At 35.9% G+C, this 25,096-nt stretch overlaps 1 protein-coding gene across 1 annotated transcript in view; it reads right to left on the bottom strand.

Annotated features, from left to right (window-relative positions):
• The window catches only part of CTNNA3 (catenin alpha 3), a 1,652,440-nt gene that overhangs the window by 267,653 nt on the left and 1,359,691 nt on the right, over positions 1–25,096 (bottom strand). The gene's annotated exons all lie outside the window — the stretch shown is intronic.

Genomic DNA, 25,096 nt, shown 5'->3' with positions numbered 1-25,096 from the left:
AAAAAAAAAAAAAAAAAAAATTAACTGGAATTTTTTAAACTAATAAAAAAGGTTAAGCAATGTATATCCACTGGTACACCATTAATATTAATAGGTGAAATAACTGGGATTTGAATACAGTCTCTCTGACTTGAGAAGCCATGTTTTATTTTTTAACTCTTTATTTTGAAAAGATTATATACCTACAGGAAGTTTCAAGATAGTACAGAGAAATCCCATGTACCTAGTTTCCCTCATGGTTACATTGTGTACATAAAGTATAATATCATTTGCTACTAGTGCAAAGTGTGTAGAGTTCCATGCCATTTTATCCCATATGCAGATTTATGTAACCACCACCATAACCAAGATTCAGAATTATTCTATATCACAAAGATCTCCCTCACACTCTCTTTTACAGTCACACCCACACTCTCCCCTCAACTATCTCTAAACCCTGGCAACTGCGAATCTGTTCTTTATATTTTTATCTCAAGAATGCTATATAAATGGAATCATACAGTATGTGACCTTTTGAGATTGATTTTTTAATTTTCACTCAGTATATGCCCTTCAGGTCTATTCAAATTGTTGCACCTATCAAGAGTTTGTTCCTTTTTACTGCTGAGTAGTAGTCCATCGTGTGGACATATCACAGTTGGTTTAACCATTCATATGTTGAAGGCCGTTTTGGTCATTCCATTTTTTGACTATTACAAACAAAATTGTTATTTAAAATCATGCATATGTATTCGTGTGGACATAAATGCTCAGTTATCTGAAATAAATACCCAGGAATGTGATTGCTGGGTCATAAGGTAAGTATAAATTTAGGTTTGAGTTGTTTTTAAGAAACTGCCATTTTTTTTCCCCCAGAATAGGGAGCTGTGATTTAACCCTTCTTTTTTTAGTGCTTTCTAAATTTGAACAAACAGCATCCATGGCAGCTGGGATAGCCAGCTTCCACTGGTTCCCAATGATCCCTGCCTCCTTCTGATATTCAAAACTGTGTCTACCTCCTTCCACATTTTACTAAGGCTGGAATGTATGGCCAATAGATTATTACAGAAGTCATGGTGCACTTCCCAGATTAGGTTTTAAAAGACTGCCTTTTCTCTCCCTCTTTCATCATTTGTTTTGGCAGAAGCTATCTTGTGAGAAACCCTCTGAGAGAAGCCCAGCAGTGAAGAACTGAAGCCTCTTGCTAAAACCACATGGGAGAGCTTGGATGTGCTCCTTCAGCCCAATTAGAACTTCAGAAACTATAACTCTTCCCAATACCTTCTGCAACCTTATGAGAGACCCTAAGCCAAACTCAACCAGCTAAGACATTCCAAGATTCCACACACACACACACACACACACACACTCCTATGAGACAGAAAATATTTATTGTTGTAAGAAGCCAAGTTTTGCACTTTGTTATGCAACCATAAATAGCAAATATATATTTTCATACAAGAAGTTCTTCCATAATAAAATTTTAAAATGTTAGAAAAGCTTTGTAACTAGGTAACAAATGGAGCTGAATAAACTGTAAGAATTTTGAGGAGCATGCTAGTGAGGTCTTAAAATACCTTGAATACACTATTCATAGAATTTTTATTTTGTGAAAGCTAGGGGTGAGGACTTAAAAGAAAGTGAGCAAAATCTTATTAGAAACTGGCAGAAAAAGAACCCTTGTTATACAGTGACAGAAAGTTTAGCCAGTCACATGTGGAAATGTAGAAGGTAGAAAATATACCTAATGAATTGGGTGATCTAGCTAGTGAGATTTCCAACTAGAGTATGGAAAATGTCACCTAGAGGCGTGTGGGGACTTCCAGGTAAGATGGCGGAAGAGTAAGACGCGGAGATCACCTTCCTCCCCACAGATACACCAGAAATACAGCTACACGTGGAACAACTCCTACAGAACACCTACTGAATGCTGGCAGAAGACCCCAGACCTCCAAAAAGGCAAGAAACTCCCCACATACCTGGGTAGGGCAAAGCGGAGAGATTCCCGCACAGAGGATCGGTGCCGAGCGGCACTCACCAGCCCGAGGGGCATGTCTGCTCACCCGCCAAAGCGGGCGGCGCTGGAAGCTGAGGCTCGGGCTTCGGTCAGAGCGCAGGGAGAGGACTGGGGCTGGCGGCGAGAACTCAGCCTGAAGGGGGCTAATGTGCCACAGCTAGCCGGCAGGGAGTCCGGGAAAACTCTGGAGCTGCCGAAGAGGCAAGAGACTTTTTCTTCCCTCTTGGTTTCCTGGTGCGCGAGGAGAGGGGATTAAGAGCGCTGCTTAAAGGGGCTCCACAGACGGGCGCAAGTCACGACTGAAAGTGCGGAGCCCAGTGACGGGCGTGGGACGCTGGGGCTGCTGCTGCCGCCGCGAAGAAGCCTGTGTGCGAGCGCAGGACACTGTCCACACCGCCCTTCCGGGAGCCTGTGCAGCCTGCCACTGCCGGGGTCCCAGGATCCAGGGGCGGCTTCCCTGGGAGAACGCACGTCGCGCCTCGGGCTGGTGCAACGTCACGGAAAACTCTGCCGCTGCAGGCTCGCCCTGCACTCCGTGCCCCTCCCTCCCGCCCGGCCTGAGTGAGCCAGAGTCCCCGAAGAGGCTGCTCCTTTAACCCTGTCCTGTCTGAGCGAAGAACAGACGCCCTCCGGCGACCTACACACAGAGGCGGGGCCAAATCCAAAGCTGAGACCCAGGAGCTGTGACAACAAAGAAGAGAAAGGGAAACCTCTCCCAGCAGCCTCAGAAGCAGCGGATTAAAGCTCCACAATCAACTTGATGTACCCTACATCTGTGGAATACATGAATAGACAACAAATCATCCCAAATTGAGGAGCCAGGAGTCAGTGCTGTGCCTCTGAGGTGGGAGAGCCAACTTCAGGACACTGGTCCACAAGAGACCTCCCAGCTCCACATAATATCAAACGGCGAAAATCTTCCAGAGATCTCCATCTCAACACCAGCACCCAGCTTCACTCAACGACCAGCAAGCAACAGTACTGGACACCCTATGCCAAACAGCTAGCAAGACAGGAACACAACGCCACCCATTAGCAGAGAGGTGGCCTAAAATCATAAAAAGTCCGCAGACACACCAAAACACACCACCAGACGTGGACCTGTCCACCAGAAAGACAAGATCCAGCCTCATCCACCAGAACACAGGCACTAGTCCCCTCCACCAGGAAGCCTACACAACCCACTAAACCAACCTTAGCCACTGGGGACAGACACCAAAAACAACGGGAACTACGAGCCTGCAGCCTGCAAAAAGGAGACCCCAAACACAGTAACATAAGCAAAATGAGAAGACAGAAAAACACACAGCAGGAGAAGGAGCAAGATAAAAACCCAGCAGACCTAACAAATGAAGAGGTAATAGGCAGTCTACCTGAAAAAGAATTCAGAATAATGATGGTAAAGATGATCCAAGATTCTATTTCCCAGATCCAAAATCCTGGAAATAGAATAGACAAAATGCAAGAAACAGTTAACAAGGACCTAGAAGAACTAAAGATGAATCAAGCATCGATTAAAAACACAATAAATGAAATGAAAAATACTCTAGATGGGATCAATAGCAGAATAACTGAGGCAGAAGAACGGATAAGTGAGGTGGAAGATAAAATAGTGGAAATAACTGATGCAGAGCAAAATAAAGAAAAAAGAATGAAAAGAACAGAGGACAGTCTCAGAGACCTCTGGGACAACATTAAACGCACCAACATTCGAATTATAGGGGTTCCAGAAGAAGATGAGAAAAAGAAAGGGACGAGAAAATATTTGAAGAGATTATAGTTGAAAACTTACCTAATATGGGAAAGGAAATAGTTAATCAAGTCCAGGAGGCACAGAGAGTCCCATACAGAATAAATCCAAGGAGAAATACGCCAAGACACATATTAATCAAACTGTCAAAAATTAAACACAAAGAAATCATATTAAAAGCAGCAAGGGAAAAACAACAAATAACACACAAGGGAATCCCCATGAGGTTAAGAGCTGATCTCTCAGCAGAAACTCTACAAGCCAGAAGGGAGTGGCAGGACATAATTAAAGTGATGAAAGAGAAAAACCCGCAACCAAGGTTACTCTACCCAGCAAGGATCTCATTCAGATTTGATGGAGAAATTAAAACGTTTACAGACAAGCAAAAGCTGAGAGAGTTCAGCACCACCAAACCAGCTTTACAACAAATGCTAAAGGAACTTCTCTAGGCAAGAAACACAACAAAAGGAAAAGACCTACAATAACGAACCCAAAACAATTAAGAAAATGGGAATAGGAACATACATATCGATAATTACCTTAAATGTAAATGGACTAAATGCTCCCACCAAAAGACACAGATTGGCTGAATGGATACAAAAACAAGACCCATATATATGCTGTCTACAAGAGACCCACTTCAGACCTAGAGACACATACAGACTGAAAGTAAGGGGATGGAAAAAGATATTCCATGCAAATGGAAACCAAAAGAAAGCTGGAGTAGCAATTCTCATATCAGACAAAATAGACTTTAAAATAAAGACTACTAGAAGAGACAAAGAAGGACACTACATAATGATCAAGGGATCGATCCAAGAAGAAGATATAACAATTGTAAATATTTATGCACCCAACATAGGAGCACCTCAATACATAAGGCAAATACTAACAGCCATAAAAGGAGAAATCGACAGTAACACACTCATAGTAGGGGACTTTAACACCCCACTTTCACCAATGGACAGATCATCCAAAATGAAAATAAATAAGGAAACACAAGCTTTAAATGATACATTAAACAAGATGGACTTAATTGATATCTATAGGACATTCCATCCAAAAAAAACAGAATACACATTTTTCTCAAGTGCTCATGGAACATTCTCCAGGATAGATCATATCTTGGGTCACAAATCAAGCCTTGGTAAATTTAAGAAAATTGAAATTGTATCAAGTATCTTTTCTGACCACAATGCTATGAGACTAGATATCAATTACAGGAAAAGAGCTGTAAAAAATACAAACACATGGAGGCTAAACAATACACTACTTAATAACGAAGTGATCACTGAAGAAATCAAAGAGGAAATTAAAAAATACCTAGAAACAAATGACAATGGAGACACGACGACCCAAAACCTATGGGATGCAGCAAAAGCAGTTCTAAGATGGAAGTTTATAGCAATGCAATCCCACCTTAAGAAACAGGAAACATCTCGAATAAACAACCTAACCTTGCACCTAAAGCAATTAGAGAAAGAAGAACAAAAACACCCCAAAGTTACAGAAGTAAAGAAATCATAAAAATCAGATCAGAAATAAATGAAAAAGAAATGAAGGAAACGATAGCAAAGATCAATAAAACTAAAAGCTGGTCTTTGAGAAGAAAAACAAAATGGATAAACCATTAGCCAGACTCATCAAGAAAAAAAGGGAGAAGACTCAAATCAATAGAATTAGAAATGAAAAAGGAGAAGTAACAACTGACACTGCAGAAATACAAAAGATCATGAGAGATTACTACAAGCAACTCTATGCCAATAAAATGGACAACCTGGAAGAAATGGACAAATTCTTAGAAATGCACAACCTGCCAAGACTGAATCAGGAAGAAATAGAAAATATGAACAGACCAATCACAAGCACTGAAATTGAAACTGTGATAAAAAATCTTCCAACAAACAAAAGCCCAGGACCAGATGGCTTCACAGGTGAATTCTATCAAGCATTTAGAGAAGAGCTAACACCTATCCTTCTCATACTCTTCCAAAATATAGCAGAGGGAGGAACACTCCCAAACTCATTCTACGAGACCACCATCACCTTGATACCAAAACCAGACAAGGATGTCACAGAGAAAGAAAACTACAGGCCAATATCACTGATGAACATAGATGCAAAAATCCTGAACAAAATACTAGCAAACAGAATCCAAGAGCACATTAAAAGGATCATACACCATGATCAAGTGGGGTTTATTCCAGGAATGCAAGGATTCTTCAATATACGCAAATCAATCAATGTGATACACCATATTAACAAGTTGAAGGAGAAAAACCATATGATCATCTCAATAGATGCAGAGAAAGCTTTCGACAAAATTCAACACCCATTTATGATAAAAACCCTGCAGAAAGTAGGCATAGAGGGAACTTTCCTCAACATAATAAAGGCCATATATGACAAACCCACAGCCAGCATCGTCTTCAATGGTGAAAAACTGAAACCATTTCCACTAAGATCAGGAACAAGACAAGGTTGCCCACTCTCACCACTCTTATTCAATATAGTTTTGGAAGTTTTAGCCACAGCAATCAGAGAAGAAAAGGAAATAAAAGGAATCCAAATCAGTAAAGAAGAAGTAAAGCTGTCACTGTTTGCAGATGACATGATACTATACATAGAGAATCCTAAAGATGCTACCAGAAAACTACTAGAGCTAATCAATGAATTTGGTAAAGTTGCCGGATACAAAATTAATGCACAGAAATCTCTGGCATTCCTATATACTAATGATGAAAAATCTGAAAGTGAAATCTAGGAAACACTCCCATTTACCATTGCAACAAAAAGAATAAAATATCTAGGAATAAACCTACCTAAGGAGACAAAAGACCTGTATGCAGAAAATTATAAGACACTGATAAAAGAAATTAAAGATGATACAAATAGATGGAGAGATGTACCATGTTCTTGGATTGGAAGAATCAACATTGTGAAAATGACTCTACTACCTAAAGCAATCTACAGATTCAATGCAATCCCTATCATACTACCACTGGCATTTTTCACAGAACTAGAGCAAAAAATTTCACAATTTGTATGGAAACACAAAAGACCCCGAATAGCCAAAGCAATCTTGAGAACGAAAAATGGAGCTGGAGGAATCAGGCTCCCTGACTTCAGACTATACTACAAAGTTACAGTAATCAAGACAGTATGGTACTGGCACAAAAACAGAAAGATAGATCAATGGAACAGGACAGAAAGCCCAGAGTTAAACCCACGGACATATGGTCACCTTATCTTTGATAAAGGAGGCAGGAATGTACAGTGGAGAAAGGACAGTCTCTTCAATAAGTGGTGCTGGGAAAACTGGACAGGGACATGTAAAAGTATGAGATTAGATCACTCCCTAACACCATACACAAAAATAAGCTCAAAATGGATTAAAGACCTAAATCTAAGGCCAGACACTATCAAACTCTTAGAGGAAAACATAGGCAGAACACTCTATGACATAAATCACAGCAAGATCCTTTTGGACCCACCTCCTAGAGAAATGGAAATAAAGAGAAAAATAAACACATGGAACCTAATGAAACTTCAAAGCTTTTGCACAGCAAAGGAAACCATAAACAAGACCAAAAGACAACCCTCAGAATGGGAGAAAATATTTGCAAATGAAGCAACTGACAAAGGATTAATCTCCAAAATTTATAAGCAGCTCATGCAGCTCAAAAACAAAAAAAACAAACAACCCAATCCCAAAATGGGCAGAAGACCTAAATAGACATTTCTCCACAGAAGATATACAGACTGCCAACAAACACATGAAAGGATGCTCAACATCTTTACTCATTAGAGAAATGCAAATCAAAACTACAATGAGATATCATCTCACACCAGTCAGAATGGCCATCATCAAGAAATCTAGGAACAATAAATGCTGGAGAGGGTGTGGAAAAAAGGGAACACTCTTGCACTGCTAGTGGGAATGTGAATTGGTACAGCCACTATGGAGAACGGTATGGAGGTTCCTTAAAAAACTACAAATAGAACTACCATATGACCCAGCAATCCCACTACTGGGCATATACCCTGAGAAAACCATAATTCAAAAAGAGACATGTACCAAAATGTTCATAGCAGCCCTATTTACAATAGCCCGGAGATGGAAACAACCTAATTGTCCATCATCAGATGAATGGGTAAAGAAGATGTGGCACATATATACAATGGAATATTACTCAGTCATAAAAAGAAATGAAATTGAGCTATTTGTAATGAGATGGATGGACCTAGAGTATGTCATACAGAGTGAAGTAAGTCAGAAGGAGAAAGACAAATACTGTATGCTGACACATATATATGGAATTTAAGGAAAAAAAATGTCATGAAGAACATAGGGGTAAGACAGGAATAAAGACACATACCTACTAGAGAATGGACTTGAATATATGGGGAGGGGGAAGGGTAAGCTGTGACAAAGCAAAAGAGAGGCATGGACATATATACACTACCAAATGTAAGGTAGATAGCTAGTGGGAAGCAGCCGCATAGCACAGGGAGATCAGCTCGGTGCTTTGTGACCGCCTGGAGGGGTGGGATAGGGAGGGTGGGAGGGAGACGCAAAAGGGAGGGGATATGGGAACATATGTATATGTATAACTGATTTAATTTGTTATAAAGCAAAAAATAAAAAAAAGAAAAAAAGAAAAAGAAAAAAAGAAAATGTCACCTAGCTGCTTCTCCCTCTTTAGAATAAAATGCAGTAAGGGAAAGATTAGCTAAAAAAGGGAGGAGGAGGCTGTTAAACAAAATCTAATACTTCAAACAAGTCTTAGCTCCAAGATCTGTGCCTTTGTTAGAAGTCAAACAATGGGAATATTAATAAATGGCTCCCAAGCAAGGATCATATGCAGGGAACTCTGGGGGAAAGTATATATAAAGATGAAGCAAAAGTGTGCCTGTAAGATCTTGAAACAATCAAAGGGGATGCCTCCGATCAAAGGCCTTTCTTAAAAGCGTGGCTCACAAATCCTCTCAAATGATAGTGGTTTAATATTTTAGGAATCAACCTTCACTGTTTCAGCAGAAAACCAAGACAGAAAGAGGCTTATCTCAGAGACTTCTGGGGTGGCTTTTGTCTAATGGAGTACCATCAAGAGATGAACAGGAGACCTATAATGTTTTTAAAAGAATTGTATCAGCAGAAGCACTGCCAACTTAGAATGAAAGAAATAAAAACAGTGCAGATAAGAAGAGACTTTGGACCACCAAACTTCTAAAAGCAGAAATCAGACTACTCAGAAGACTACTGAGCTGGAAGCATGTGCTACCTTTCATAAGGAAAAAAGTGTGACTCAGGTTAAAGCCAAAATGGAGCCACACTCCATGGAGAGTAAGTCCTGGGTAGGGGTAGGACAGAGTCTTAATCAAGAAATTTCCAACACTTTTCTGGTTGGATTTTAGGACTTCTAGGTAGCAAAGAATCCTGTGTATCTTCTATTTTCCCCCTTTCTTAGAAATTTCTACAGTGCTTATACTATGCCTGGCTCACATTTGTATGTTGATTATGAAAAAACAGATAGTTTACAGGTCTTCAAATGAAGATGAACAGTACTGGAGAAGTGACACCTACAGAACTACACCCAAGGAATATTATACATACATGAACCTGATTCATGTAATGAGATTCTAGATTATGAGCTGATACTGTAATGAGATGAGGCTTGTGGTGGCCTTGGGAGAGGGTGATTATATTTTGAAGGTGCAAAGGTTATGAATCATTGGGGGCCAGAGGGCAAAGTGTGGCAAACAATCCCCAGGATGCTCAAATCCTGGTATTCACACCTTTTTGATATTCCATCCCATATTGTGGCAGGATTGGTCTATGTGACCAATAGAATATGGACAAAATTAATGGTATGCCACTTCTGAGATTAGGTTACACAGAACTGATTTCTGTTTTGATGTGTCTCTAGTTCACTTGCTCACTCGTTCATGCATGCACACACATCTTTTTCTCATCACTTCCTCAGAGGAAAGCCATTTTGTGTGTAGCCCGTGTGGGAAAGAACTTAACCCTCATGTCAACAGCCACAGGAGTAATCTTAGAACCAGATTCCTCAGTCCCAATCAAGTCTTCATATATTGTAACCACAGCTAACACCTTGACTGGAACCTCATGATACAATCTGAGACAAGACCATTCAGCTAAGTCACCCCAGGATTCCTGATCCACAGAAACTGTGAGATAATAAATGATGTACCTTCAAGCCACTAAGGTTCGGGGTAATTTGTTATGCAGCAGTAGACAACTACAGTAGTTGCTAATAAGGCTTAAGAATTAGGGTATCCACAAATAGAGAAACATGGATTACCAGATGCAGCAATAACTTGAGAAAATGTCTATAAAAATGGGATTCTAAAGGCAGCTAAGATGTCTAGGATGTTGTCTCAGAAAGGCAGAACTGAATTGTGATTATAATTGAGAAAACATATCTCTAATATATTGCAGCTTACATTCTTTGAAGAAAATATAAAGTAAAAGGGGCTGTCAGTGTGTCTTTTACACTATTAAGGCAAGCATATACCCTGACCAGGTAATGTGAATTCACTGGACCCATGTTTCCTTTTATCAGGGATTACATAGAATTGGTGACTCTCTGTCATTCAACCAAGTGATCTGGTTCTGATTCTACACTCACCAAGCCGTCTTCTAATTATAAACTGGCTTACTATTTAAATTTTCCTGGGTGGGGCACTTCACTAGTTAGCTAATATTAGTTTCTAAGCTATTCAATACTTTGTATTTGTGACCAAAATCATAAATAAATAAACATTCTGATTAAAATATAAGTATTTTGTGGCCATGTTAGCAGAAGCCAGTTACCGTGCCATACCATCCTGATCAATTCTGGATGTCCTGAAAAAAAATGTGTTTCTTAATCTTCAAGGCCAAAGAGTATAGTAAATGCACTGAGATCTTAACAACTGGTGAGTTTCCCTCTGGTCTCTCTAAATTCAGTACAGCTATTATTAAATCTTACTGTGTCACCCATATAACCAAAATGCACTTAATAGTTTTCAGAAAATTATGAACATATTTCCATTGAATTTACTAATGAAACAAAACTAAAAAAGCTGAATGAATAAATGATAAGCCAGATGAAGTTGTGAATTCTTTGTTCAAAACAGGCATTTTGAATGTATTAACAAGGCAACATAACCTGCCAGAGGGAAAAAAAAATTACATGGCATAATCTTTAGTGTGGGTACGTGCTTCAATTTTGTCAGCCAGGTACAATTTTACAAAGCCCTTGTATTTGGAATCATAGTGCTTAAAAGTATAATAATTTTGCATCTGGGGACTTGCCTTAAGATAGACAGAGGGCCAGAGGCTTCTGGGTTGAGTACAAATTACAGAACAGGGCCTTGCAATTTTTATGACCTAGATTATTGTCCAATCAATGGGTCACTGGATCTTTATTATTTTAATTAAAATCAGTTCACTTTAATGACATAAAATATATTGATTTAGGCTATTCTGTTCAGAGTCTTGAAAGTTTTGCTAGAAAGTAGCAGTCCCCACTATCTCAGGATACATAGTCTCTTTCTCTTGGACTGATTTCTCTTTTCTTCTTTGATTTTACTTTTATGTGACTTTTTATTTCTATTCATGCTTCTGAGTAATTTTATGAAGATGATACCCTATCCCTGAAGAGTATATACCAGGAGTCATAACTACTCTGTACTTGATAAATTTACAAAGGGCCCATGATCATTCAAAATGTCTACTCATTCCCTACATTGCTACTTATATTTCTGCACTCTTAGCTTCACTATATTTTAATTCAAATACCATAATTTTGACCACTGTTTTTTCTCATTCCTGTGTTTGTTCATTTATTAAAAATTTAGTGCTTCCTGTGTATTACACAAGGTAAATAGAAAGGAAGGAAACAAGGGAGGGAGGGAGAGTGTGGGAGGGAGGAAGGAAGGAAAGAAGACAGAAAAAAAGAAAGAAAACAGACTCTACTCTCAAATGTCCCACAATCCAGCAGAAGGACTGAAAACAAATGAGCGCACTAAAATGTTATAGGTGTTCATACAGCAGAAAATATTTCAAAAGAAAGTGCATTCTTTTCTACATGGGTATTCTCTTCTAGAAAAAGTTCATCTGGTTAAATGTCTTTGTTTTTTTAAAGTTACTTGGTAATAACTGTCCTCCTAACCTTATTTTATTTATTTGATTTGGTGTATTTGAGATGTGGATAATTAGATATTTGGATTATAAAACCCATGTTATCATCCCTGCTCTCAGCTCTGAGATTAAAAAGAAAAACAACAAAAAAACAAACTTTCACAAAGTGTCTACAATTCCATTAAGCTGACCTTTCAAACATCCCTGAAATGTACATTTGGCTCACAATTTTTGTTCATAATGTTTTGTAATGTTTTAAATGACATTTTTTAAAAAATCAATAAAAGCCAGGTAAAACAAGTAAGGAATAAAAATCTAAATGCCTAAGGAACAATGCCAAGTAGCAGAAGGGAAGTTAGCATTCTTTTAACTACTTATGTATACTAGGTATTGTGTTATGTATGAAAAGTAAGTACATGTCCATAACATTTTTTACAGAAACTCTTTGGAGCAAAATATGTTATAGGATGGATTTTTTTTTGATTTATAAAACAAATGTATTCATTTCTCTTTTCACTACATAATGTTTCAACAAGTTATGATAATTTGCACTAGATAGGATTGAAAAAAAGACTATCAATCATCTCATAACACTTCACACAAATTTTGATCTATTTTATAGATGAGGAAACTGAGGTTTAAAAATATAAATTAGCCTATAGCCTATCAATTATTGGCCAGATATAAATGCCCAAGATCACTACATTAATATTTAGTAGGAAGTGTTCAGTTCAATAAAGATTTATCCAGTGGAGGTTCAAGCTCATGCCTGCCACATTTCATAGGCCATACTTTTCTACTACCCCAGGTTGTATCAATTAGTACAAAATACTTTCTCCACAAGACTTGGTATTGGAAATGTCATATAGCATGTTGCTGCTTACCATGATAATAATGTGGAGTACAGTGATTTTATTCAAAAATATTTGCTTTTAAGTTAGGAACTTTTTCAATTTTTCTTCCCACAGGGTGGATATAAATGAGAGTCAGACACTGATGTAATTCTGACCTGCTCAGCGATACTTAAATAATACAAGTAGAAAGAGGATGCAATAAAGGACTTGATCTAACAGTTAACTAATATGTTTTAAAGTTCTAACTCCAGTGGGGAGGAGGTAGCTCTCCTAAGATATGAGCTAACCATAGATGGTGCTTTATAAGAGAGCTCTCATGTAGCAATTAAATGGCATTATAAACTGACATTTATAGTCCTAACAGGTTTTCAAAAGCAGTCTCAATTTACTTCCTAACTGTGATTTTCTTCTATTTCTGAATCCAACCTCATTCCAAAAAGTCTTTCCATATAGAATAATTTCATAATTGGCAAAACTCACAAGATTTACTGAGTCATCAAGTACTCTTCTTCGTTTCTGATGAAGTCACTTGAAATTTCCTAATAGCCAGCAGTCATCCCTCTGAAACACTTTATGGTAGGAGGCAACTCTCCCAAAATATGAAGGTTTAAGGACGTAACCTGATATAACAGGAGCTTGACTTCTTGGCTCCTGATTTTAATGCTGTTTCCCCTCATTATACACTAAGACAGCTTCATACAATATAATTAGTGGTTTTAGTCACACACTCATTTCAAAGGGCAAATAAAATGAAATGTTTGGAATGGGTGTATATTTTAAATTAATAAAGTTACTTTATTTGATCTTTTACTAGAGAAGCTCAGTGCAAAACTCAAGTAAATAAGCTAGCAATTATTATCCAATTATCCACAAATATGTGTATGATTTAGCTCTATTTGTAAGGATGCCAACAGTGAGAAAGTTGAGAGTTTCACAATTATCTGACACACCAAGCCCACTTCTCTCTCCACTCTTCCTTACTGTCAGATTTCAAAAGATCAAATTAGCACTACTGAATAAATTATCTTAATGCTATACTACTGCTTCTAAGGAAGAAATTCTGTTACCAGTTGAGCAGAAAATTTGGTTTCACCATCTAAACAGAGGAGAGGGATCTAGGGAGATCAAAAGGAATATAACCTGCAACTTGGGCTTATCACTGTATAGTTTGAGGTTGTCAGAGTTAAATCTTACAGAAAGTGATGACTTCTGCAAGGCTCAGCTGAGATAGCAGTCCTGGGCACCACCTTGCTTTTAGCCTGGTGAGATTCTGAATAAGAATCCAGCTAATTTGTGCCCTGATTACCAACTCATAGAAACCCTGAGACAATAAACCTGTTTTAAGATGTTAAACTTGTGGTAAATTGTTATGCAGCAATAGACAACAAATACAATTTACCGTGTTCATTAATGAGAAGATTCAGGATTGTAAAGATGTCAATTCTCCTCAAGTTAATCCAGAAATAGATTGACATATATACAGTCACTTGATTTATGACAAAGCTGACCTTGAAGTGAAGTGGGAAAATGAAGGATTCAGTAATTTTAACAAGTCTATAGGATATCCACATGGGAAAAATGTATCTTGACTTTTATCTCACAACATAGTCAGAAGTCAATTCCAGGTGGACTGTACATTTAAATATGAAAGAAAAAACAGGGCTTCCCTGGTGGCGCAGTGGTTGAGAGTCCGTCTGCCGATGCAGGGCACACGGGTTCGTGCCCCGGTCCGGGAAGGTCCCACATGCCGTGGAGCGGCTGGGCCCGTGAGCCATGGCCGCTGGGCCTGCGCGTCCGGAGCCTGTGCTCCGCGGCGGGAGAGGCCGCGGCGGTGAGAGGCCCGCATACCACAAAAAAAAAAAACAAAAAACAAACAAAAAAAAACAATAAAGTTACCATGCAATATCATGACCTTGAGGTTTGGCAATTATTTCTTAAACAGGACAAAAAGTTACTAACCATAAAGGAAAAGTCCAATTAATGTATTGGCCTTTATTTATTTTTTTATTGGGGTATAGCTGTTTTACAATGTTGTATTGGCTTTTATTAAAATAAAAATTATTTATCTCGAATAAGCCATGAGGTGAAAAGCAAGCCACAGAATGGAAGAAGACATTCACAATACATTTATCTGACCAACGACAAGCATCTAGAATGTATAAGAATCTTATAAATCGATTTAAAAAAATCAGAGGACTCATTTAAAAAATAGCTAAGAGTCTTAAATAGGTACTTCACAACACAGGAATTTCAAATGGTCAATAAACATATGAAAAGGTTCTCTATGTCCACATCCATCAAGGAAATGAATATTAAAATGCAATACCACTACACGGAAACTAGAATGGCTAAAATGAAAAGACTAATACTATCAAGTGTTGGCTAAAATGTGGAACAGCTTAAAAACTAACCGTTGAGCACTTCTGGTATATATAAAATTGATCTAAAAAAATCTTTAGAAACTGGCAATATCTTCTAAAACTGAATACATCATATATGATGACCTAGGACACTCCTAGGTATGTATCCATTGGAAATGTATTCATATGTGTTAAAAGAAATGTACAAAGAATGTTCACAGCAGCACTACTACTAATTGCCAAAACCTTAGAATACTTTTTTTACCTATGAAAATGAATGAAACTTGCAAGACAAAATGTCATAGTTGAATCTCACAAATCATTTTGAGTAAAATAAGCCTGTGGTAAATGTGTACATACTTGATTCCATTTATACAAATTGAAAAAATAACAGACAACACTAATTTATGATTGTTTTTATAGACTGAATGTTTGTGTCCTTTCAAAATCCATATATTGAAACCTTCCTCCTCCCCCCATGTAATGGTATTAGGAGGTGAGCTTTTGGGAGGTCATTAGGATTAGATGAGGTCATGAGGGCTGACCTCATGAATGAGATTAGTACCTTACAGGAATCACAAGAGAGCTTGCTGCTTTCTGCTCTCATCCATGTGAGGATACAATGAGAATACAGCAGTCTGCAAACGAGAAGAGTGTTCTCTCCAGAATTCAACTATACTGGCACCCTCATCTCAGTCTTGTAGCCTCCAGAACTGTGAGAAATAAATTTGTGTTATTTACAAACCACCCAGTCTATAGTATTTTGTTATAGCAGCCTGACTGGACTAAGATAGTGGTAGAGAACAATGGTTAGTTTTTAGAAGGTTAATGACTGGGTAGGCACACATGGCATGCTCCTAGCATACTTATAACGTTCCATTTCTTGATTACATGGTGTTTTCACTCTGCAAAAATTCATGAATCTGTACTTTTCTGATTTTGCACTTCTTTGTATGTATGTTACACTTCAGTAAAATACCTATCATATAATAATCCAAAGAAATATGACTTTGTTATAAACCAGGTATGGTTCTTCAACACGAATCCATCTCCCCTTATTAAATAGCAGGATTTCCTTGTCCAGGGCCCCCATGGAGTTATGTGTGCACACGTACACACGCACACACACACGCACATACCTGCCAAATACTGTTACATTGAAGATACAATTATGAAGCATCACAGATAAACACTGATTTTTAAAAATCATTGTTGTTATGTACCCCACATATTCAATGTATTATCTGTAGTTTCTTGATGTAAAATAGCTAATTTTTATAAAACTGTGTTTAAAATATTTGATTGAGACTGACCTGAGTAAAATGGGAAACCTCTATCTAGTGACCTATACCCTTGAGGCTGATAAAAATTATCATGAGGATAACTTGTTATTTTGCAATGTGTGATAATCAGCTTCTAAAATGACCCCCAATGACCCCTGCCTCCCAGTATTTACAACTATGTGTATTCATTCCCCTTCTCCTGAGTGTAGGCTGGATCTAGTAACTGGCTTCTCATGAATAGAATACACCTAAAATGAGATGTCGCGTCCAAGATTAGGTTATAAAAGTCTGTGACTTTTGTTTCCCTCATATATACTCTATCACCTTATCACTTGGTTCATTCTGATGAAACCATCTGCCATGTTGCGAGCTGCTTTTTGGAGCAGCACACGTGATAAGGAACTGAAGGTGGACTCCATCTAACAGCCAGCCTAACAACCTGAGATGTACTGAATCCTGTCAAAAACCATGCGAGTAAGTTTGAAAGCAGATACTTCCCTGGCTGAGACTTCAGATAGACTGCAGTCCCAGCTCACAACTTGACTGAGACTTTAGACAGATCCTCAACCAGAGGACCAAGCCAAGCTATGTCCAGATTCCTGATCCATAGAAAATGAGAGATGATAAACACTGCTGTATAAGCCACTAAATTTGGGGGCAATTTGTTACATAGCAAGAGACAAACATGCAATATACCAAACTATGCTGTTTCTTTATTCTATTCTTTATAATTTTTACTTCCAATTTTTAATTTTTAAGATATAATTCTATATAATATGTAATTATGTATAACTATCATTGTATATAATTTTGATTATATATTTATTATATATAAATATAATTGTATATAATATATATTTATACATAGTAATGTATAATAATATAGTAATATAATACAAAATAATTATTTTACTTCTGCTTATTAAAAATAACCATATATAATCTTAATTCAGTTATATTTCAAAGCTATCTGATGCCTTCTTTCATAATTTTAACACCCAAAGATTAGTCAACTATTTGTAAGTATATTTATAGTAATTTCTTTAGATAGTTATAAGTAGATTGGTCGCACATTTTGTTGTTGGAAACAAACAAATAAAAAAATCCACAAGAAACATATATAGAATGTGAGGAATGAGAGAAACATATTTTCAGATGGTTACAATAAAAACAAGCAGGAGAACTAATCTGGCAATATATAGGACCAGATTTAGTAATGATTTCAGATTATGTATTACTTTACTGGCCATTTACATCATCTATCAGATCCATAGCTCTCTCCTATACTGGAGTAAATAAATTATCTGTTCAATTTTTTTAAGGCATATTTAATTTAAAATATTTTTTCTCATTATCTATTTACTCACACTAGTACACTTGACACACCGATGTCCCCATTTGGGTTTTGGAAAATATAGTCACTGTAATTACGGAAATGTCAAAGGAAAATTTAAGTTTCTCTCCTTGAGTTGTTTGTGTCTCATTTGTTTTTTTTAAAAAAATACAGTAGTCCTCCCACTGGAGGCTTGAAACCCAGACAGTACAAACCCTATATGTGCTGTTTTTTTTCGTACACATACTGATGGGTGAGCAGCATATACAGTGTGGATAAGCTGGACAAAGAGATGATTCATGCCCCAGACGTGATGAAGCAGGAAAACATGGGATCTCATCACGACTCAGAAGGCACACATTTTAAAATTTGTAAATCACTTATTTCTGAAAACTTCCATTTAATAATTTTGGACCACAGTTGACCATGAGTAACGGAAACCACAGAAAGCAAAACCTTGGATAAGAGTGTACTACCATACATGTGTATCTTCATTTATCTTCCCCTAATCCCTGTAAATTAGGGAAAATTATGGTTGTAAAAATAGATTAATAGATGGAGAAAAATGAAGCACAGAAAAGCTCAACCCTAGAGAAGTAGTCAGAACTAAATTCAAGTTCTTTTAATAATCAATTCTGCCTTCTTAATTAATATTTATTTTTTTCCCTAGGTAAGTAACTCTTACTGAATTAGGCTGTCTGCTACCAAAATAAACTACAAATATATCAAGCATATAAATTCATATGAAGGCTATGCTTAGACTGGATATGTGCCAATAAATCTAGACAAATCTAACTTATACTCTGAATCTGCTGTAATTATCTAAATATTTGGTAATATTTAATCTTTAAAATATTTTTCTGGGGTTGAGTGAGGACACATAATTTCTTCCTTTTTAGAGAAAATGTCACCTGCTAGTCTTTGTAAAATATATAGAGTTTGAGAAACCTAAAATCAGAGCCATTCATAACTTTCGATAAGAATGTAAAATTATTAACAAGATGTAAATTTTTTTCTGAAATTGTTCCCCCATCCTCGCCCACTCTATGGTAGCTAATCCAGTTTTCAGACAAAAAGCACACAGCAGAAAACAAAAGTATTTTTCCAGGTTTAACTTTCTAGCATACTTGTATTCATTTAGAATTTGTTCAGTTGTTGATTTTAAGTTTATTTTCTCATTCACAATAGTTACATATTGTTGATAAGAACCTCAAATACCTAGTCTATTTCCACAATTATGGAAACAGGAAAGAGGTTTTACATTTAACAAATGAATGTGTCTATCATTCATTTGTTAAATATAACAAATAGAGTCAGGCAGTCTTCCTCTCTATCACCAATAGAAAAGTAATTTACAAAACAAGCAAAGACTTGTGCTTACCCAAATTTCATATAACATTCTGTGGCTTGCTACTGGAAATTTAAGGGAATTATTGTATCTTGCAGGAATAGAAACACAATTGTTAGAATCAAGCAATGACTAATGTGACATAGTTTGCATGTTTTGTTAGTCAATCTTCTCTGGGTGGAATGCTAACTATTGAATACAGAATATACCTTTCTTTGCAATTTGAAGGCATGATTAGGTGTCATAGTCAACACTTATTTGTAACTTTCTAAAAATATCATTTTCCCTGGGTCAATACTGGAGTTTTGTGATTTAGAAAAAAAAAAAAGGTATGAATTTGTAGTATTCCAACAATGATCTGTAGTACTGGTGATATAGGAGTTGCTATTTAAAACTTTTTTTTTCCTTTCTGGATATGAAGAATTCATATTTTACGTTACTTAGGGGAACACTGTTTTACAAAACGCTGATGGTTTCTGTCATTTATGCTCTAACTTGAGGGTCTTTGAAACAAAATGGGGCTTGTGAAGGTATTTGGCTAATCTATACAACTAGCCACAAAAGGACTACCTTCATTATATGTCTGAGATATAATGATAAAATGGTGTGATATGGCAGGTTTAGAAAACAGCAGTAAGTGAGGCTTTGAGTGGGGAGGCTTAAACTGGGGGTGAAAAACAGAGATTGGAGAACAATATGTATAATCCGATCCCATTCTGGAATACTAATAAATTTAGAAACATATATATTTGCATACATCTACATAGAAAATGTCTGAAAGAACATATAGTAGTTATCTCCAGATGGTAAGACAACTGATAATTTTGTTCATTTTTTCTATTATTTCTAATGTTTCTATTATAAATCTGCATTTTTCTAAAAATTGCATAATTAAAAAAATTGTTTAAGTGACCATGAAATAAGCATTCATTTTTTCCAATGTGAAAAATATCGTGGTAGATGTCAGCATTACATTGGTGAGTAAGATAAATATGGTCCCTATTCAGGAGAAGCTTATATATTAATAGAAAAAATAGAGAATCAACAAAGAAATTCTAATAACAAATAGTAAGTGCAAGGATAAGTTAGACACAAGGTTTTATAAGAGCATATATCAAAGGTGTCTAACATAGTCCAAGAGCTAACCCATGGCAAAAGAAATAATAACTTTAATTATAAGAAATTCTTAAAAAGATGGCAGATTTTATCATTAATCATATTTTACTTTTTCTAAAATATAAAGTATACTCATATTCTGTTTCAACTTTTTATTCCCTTAACACTGGGGGTGAAAAAGCTAAGGTACTATTTGCCCATCCCCAGCCTCCTGACTCCAGGGTATTTTACCATTAAAATCAGTGGGTGCACTGTTCACCTTTGAAAGGCCTAATCCTATCACTGCTCTTTGATAGTCTTTTTCTGTCCAAAAACCGTGTGAGAAAACCTAATAGATTAGGAACTTTCAAGAACAACATCATCATCATCACCGTCAACAAAAGTACTTCGCAATCATTTAGAAAGAAAATGAGGCAATTATCATATCACCAGTAGCATTCTACAGTTTACTCAGAAATATCCTTTGACGTGAACATGTTTTCATCATACACTTCAAGTATTCCCTTTATGAGCTTCAGCTGGTATTGATACTGGTTTGTTTACTGTTTTGTTCATATTGTCTTCAACGATGTACACTGTTTGTGACAACACATGATGCTGTGACATATACTACTAAATATTTGTTTCACTGTTAAGTTGGGCAGTTTTTCTTGACACAAAATCCTATATATTACCTTTTTCCCATTATGTTCAGTTTAAATTCCTCTGCCTTCTATTCTAAGAAAAACAGCTATAAATATTAAAGCATGAACAATATTTAAAAAGTGTTGTCAATTTAACATAAATATATATATACTCAAACATATATTAATATATATTATTTTGACAAATGTATTCCCTATAAATATGTGTTAAAAGATAAACTGAAGTAATTAAAATTTTGAAGAGTTTATGGTGTTTGAGCAAATATCAATTTGAATTGCTAACACAATATCAAAAACTACTAGGAGACCTTCAGTGGAGCTATAGGAAAGGCTTTTATAAAGCAGACATGGAAGCAAAGCAAGAAAATTATTTGATTTGCTATAGCTTAAGCAGTTGCCTTATTTGGGAAATCCTAAGTTGGTCATTTGTGATTGGTGTCTTTTAACTTTAATTTCTTAACTTTGAGGTGTTTACAGGAATAGACGCTGGTTTAGGTTTCAGTTTGCTCACATAGGTTGCCAAGGCATTAGAACAATCTCAGTTTAAAGGCCTCCTAATTTAATTACTTTAACATATGTAATCTGTATTTCTGTATTTTTCTTGTAATGGTAACTTATACATTGGGTGTATTTTTCCACTCAAGCCTGCTTAATGGGAAAGTCGGGGTTGTAATTACCCCATTTTGCCTTTCTGTTCTCTTTGGGAACTCCAGAATTCTAAAAGTCAAGGCCTATGGAAATGAATTATTAATATTTTAAATGAAGAACCAAACTCAGGAAATGCAAATCACAATTCTGATATCAACACTAACCTATGCAAGTGGCCCATTTGCAATTACCACACTTGACTTTTCTGCTTATAAAACATAGATATCTTAACCTTAAGCACTGCATCAACCATACATGTTCCCATCTTTGGGCTTTAAAATATACACCAGCCAAGCAAGACAAATAATACTCTTTATTATACCTACAAATCCCTGCAAGAACCAAATAGATAGCCTAATGGGTTACCAGATGCACTGTAGTACTACAAAATTAAAGGAACAGATGCTTTTTGTTAACGTTATTTTCTAACAAAAAATAAAGTTTTAAAAATAGAGATTGGGAGAAAACTCAGAAACCTATTATCTCCAAATATCGGGAATTTTAAAAGAGAGGGATAATTGAAGTACTTGTTAAAGTCATAAAGCTAAAGATGAAATGATATTGTTTGATAACAAAGAAGATAGACATCAGGAAACAAAGGATGAATAACTATAATGCATGGTGTTAAATACAAAACATGTAATAAAGAACAGGAATAAAAGTTAACTAGGCAATCTCCAAAATAATTTTTTAAATTACTGAAGAACAATGCTATTATATAATCTTTGTTTAGAAAAAAGAGTAAAATTGTTCGATTCAGTCATGGTAAAAACAGCTAATTTTAAGGAAATAGCAATCTAAGGATTTCAAATACATATAAATACAAAAATGATATTTTACATGTAGTGACCCATGCATTGCCTTATAAGTAAGAATGAGAAACTATTAGGGAGATTGAGGAAAAATGAGGAGCTTTTCAAACTCACTCATATTGTGCCAGATAAACCACAAACAAAAAAACAAAACCTTAAATTGTCTTTGTCTTCTTAGAAAGGTTAAAAAATAAAAGATGTGTACACATACAAGAAGTGATGTAAAACTGGTGAAATTTGAATAAGGTCAATGGATTGCTTCACTCTTAATTCCCTGGTTGTATAGTGCACTATAGTTAAGCAAGGTGCTACAGTTGGAGGGTACATAGGATGTCTCTGTATAATTTCCTACAGCTGCATGTGAATTTACAAGTATTTCAAAATAAAAGTTAAAAAAAAAGGAAAAGAAAAGATGTCCAGTAGAATCATATTAGAGTTATTATTCCAATGACAAATTAATCTTACAAATTTCCTTCAAATGGTCTGACACCCTATCTTTGAGGATATAACTAAGATCCTGGGCTAATATAATAGGAAATTATTTAAAATTAGTGAACAAAGAGAAGAATCAAAGGCAATCAGGTGGACAGAGTGAGAGTATTTTATGACTACGGCCTGAAGAGAACTCAGTAAATCAAAAAAATAGTGAGCCACTTAACTGAGCAATCATAGAGCTATAGAAAGAAATCAAGAATGAAAATACCAGAATCACCAATCAAAATAAAAAGAGGAAAACCCAAATAATTGTTTTGAATGTTAACTGGGAGAAAGGATACTTGTAAAATTAAAATAAATAAATTTTAAAATTCCACATACACAGGAATACTCAAAATTTTTTTAAGATAGATAATAAACCACAATGTAAAACTTGAGACAATTCAGCTCCTAGAAGAAAATGTAGGAGACTGTTTTCACAATCTTGGAGTAGACGAAGTTATTTTTAATCCTTTTCTTTTATTTTATATATGATGTAAAAAACAGTAACCATAAAAAAATATGTTGATTTTACAAAATTAAATTTTTCTGCTTATCAAAACAGAGAAACACACCACAGACACAGACTGGGGACAAAATATAATCACAGGACACAAATCTAACAAAGCACTCCTAACAAGAATATATTAAAAACTCCTACAAATCAACAACAAAAATATGAAAAAAAACTGATCAGTATATGGGCAAAGGATTTGAACAGATACCTGAAAAAGGAGATACACAATCAGCCAATAAACAATGAAAAGGTGCTCAACATCCTTAATCAACAAGAAAATTCATATTAAAACCATCAGGAGATACAATTTTGCATTCACTAGAGTGAGTAAAAGCAAAAGGACTGACAATAATGAATGTTGAGAAGTGGAGCAATCAGAACTTTCATGCATCGCAGATGGGAGTATAAGATGGTACAAAGATTTTGGAAAGGAGTTTGGGAGTTTCTTAAAAGGTTAAACATATATCCACCCTATGCCTTTGCAATTTCACTACTAAAAATGGAATTTGTGAAGGAGAAATAACAACTCCACAAGAAAATGTGAATAAGAATGTCCATACTGTCCTCATTCATAAGGGTTCATAAGATGAGAAAAACCTAAATGTCCATTAATAGGAAAATGGATAAACAAATTGTGGCATATTAATACCATTGAACACATCATCAATAAAAAGAAATGTACTATTGATATGAACAACATGGATGAGTCCAAAAATATTATGCTCAGCCCAAAGGAGACAGACCCCCACACACACAAATAAATAATTCATAATATATATAATTCATCGTGATTTATTAAAACTAACATCTTTGGATTTGTAGCTCAACTTGCTCATGAGAAAATAATGAACAATTACCCTCAGAGTTTCAACTTGCCTCAGGATTCTCTAGTCAAAATCCATACCAAACTCAAACTTCTTATATTGATTTATATCTAGATTTATTTTCAAAAAGCAGTACAAGTGATCATTGAAATGAATTTTCTCTAATCCAGTTTAATGCTATTGACATTGCATCATTTTCTGTTTACACAGAATGCAAAAATATTAATATTTCTGCAAATTATTCCACTCTAGAACTCTGAATTTACCTACGAGAATGATTACAGCATTTAAAATTACTAGTTGAATTGTGAAATTTCTCTGTTTACTTCTAGAAATGTTACACACTATATTCTCACTATACATAATAATGACAGGGCAAAGATCCTCATTAGTCCAAAGTATAGAAAACCAGCACAAAACTACTTCATAATCTTGGAATCAAAACACCCTCAGGGGCACAATAATGGATTCAAAATGGCAGGTGCAAAATTTCCTGCATATCCAGATATGTTGCAGCTTTAATAAACTTGCTGTTTTATTATTATCCTATCAGCAGTTGCCTATTGCTCTCAATCCAATTTTCTATGGTAACTCAACTACTCTCTGTGTCTCTGTTGTTTCTTCTCTTGCCATTACAAACTCTATATTCTTTCAAAGTTTATTTCTGCTTATTCAGAGCTTTTTCTGTCTAGTATTGTCACCTCACTACTGCCTCTTATTTTTGTGTCTCTGGCTTCTGTAATTGCTTCTGTACCATTGCTACTTCTGACTATTTTATATCATCCACTGAAAAATATCTGACTGAATTGGCCAATTACCATATACGGCAAAGAATGTAAGTACTGGATGGTATAGACCTCTCATACTGGTCTACCTTATAAACTATTGATCATTCTACAAAAATGACTTTGGATGAGAAATGATCTTTGCTCCAATAATCTATGGCTAGTTTTGCAGAGACATGTGGAACTAAAGACAGTAATAC

Source organism: Mesoplodon densirostris, chromosome 1, assembly GCF_025265405.1.
Source record: "Mesoplodon densirostris isolate mMesDen1 chromosome 1, mMesDen1 primary haplotype, whole genome shotgun sequence".
Lineage (NCBI taxonomy): Eukaryota > Metazoa > Chordata > Mammalia > Artiodactyla > Ziphiidae > Mesoplodon > Mesoplodon densirostris.
Note: the sequence above shows the minus strand (reverse complement) of the source record. Positions and strands in the feature narration are given on the sequence as shown.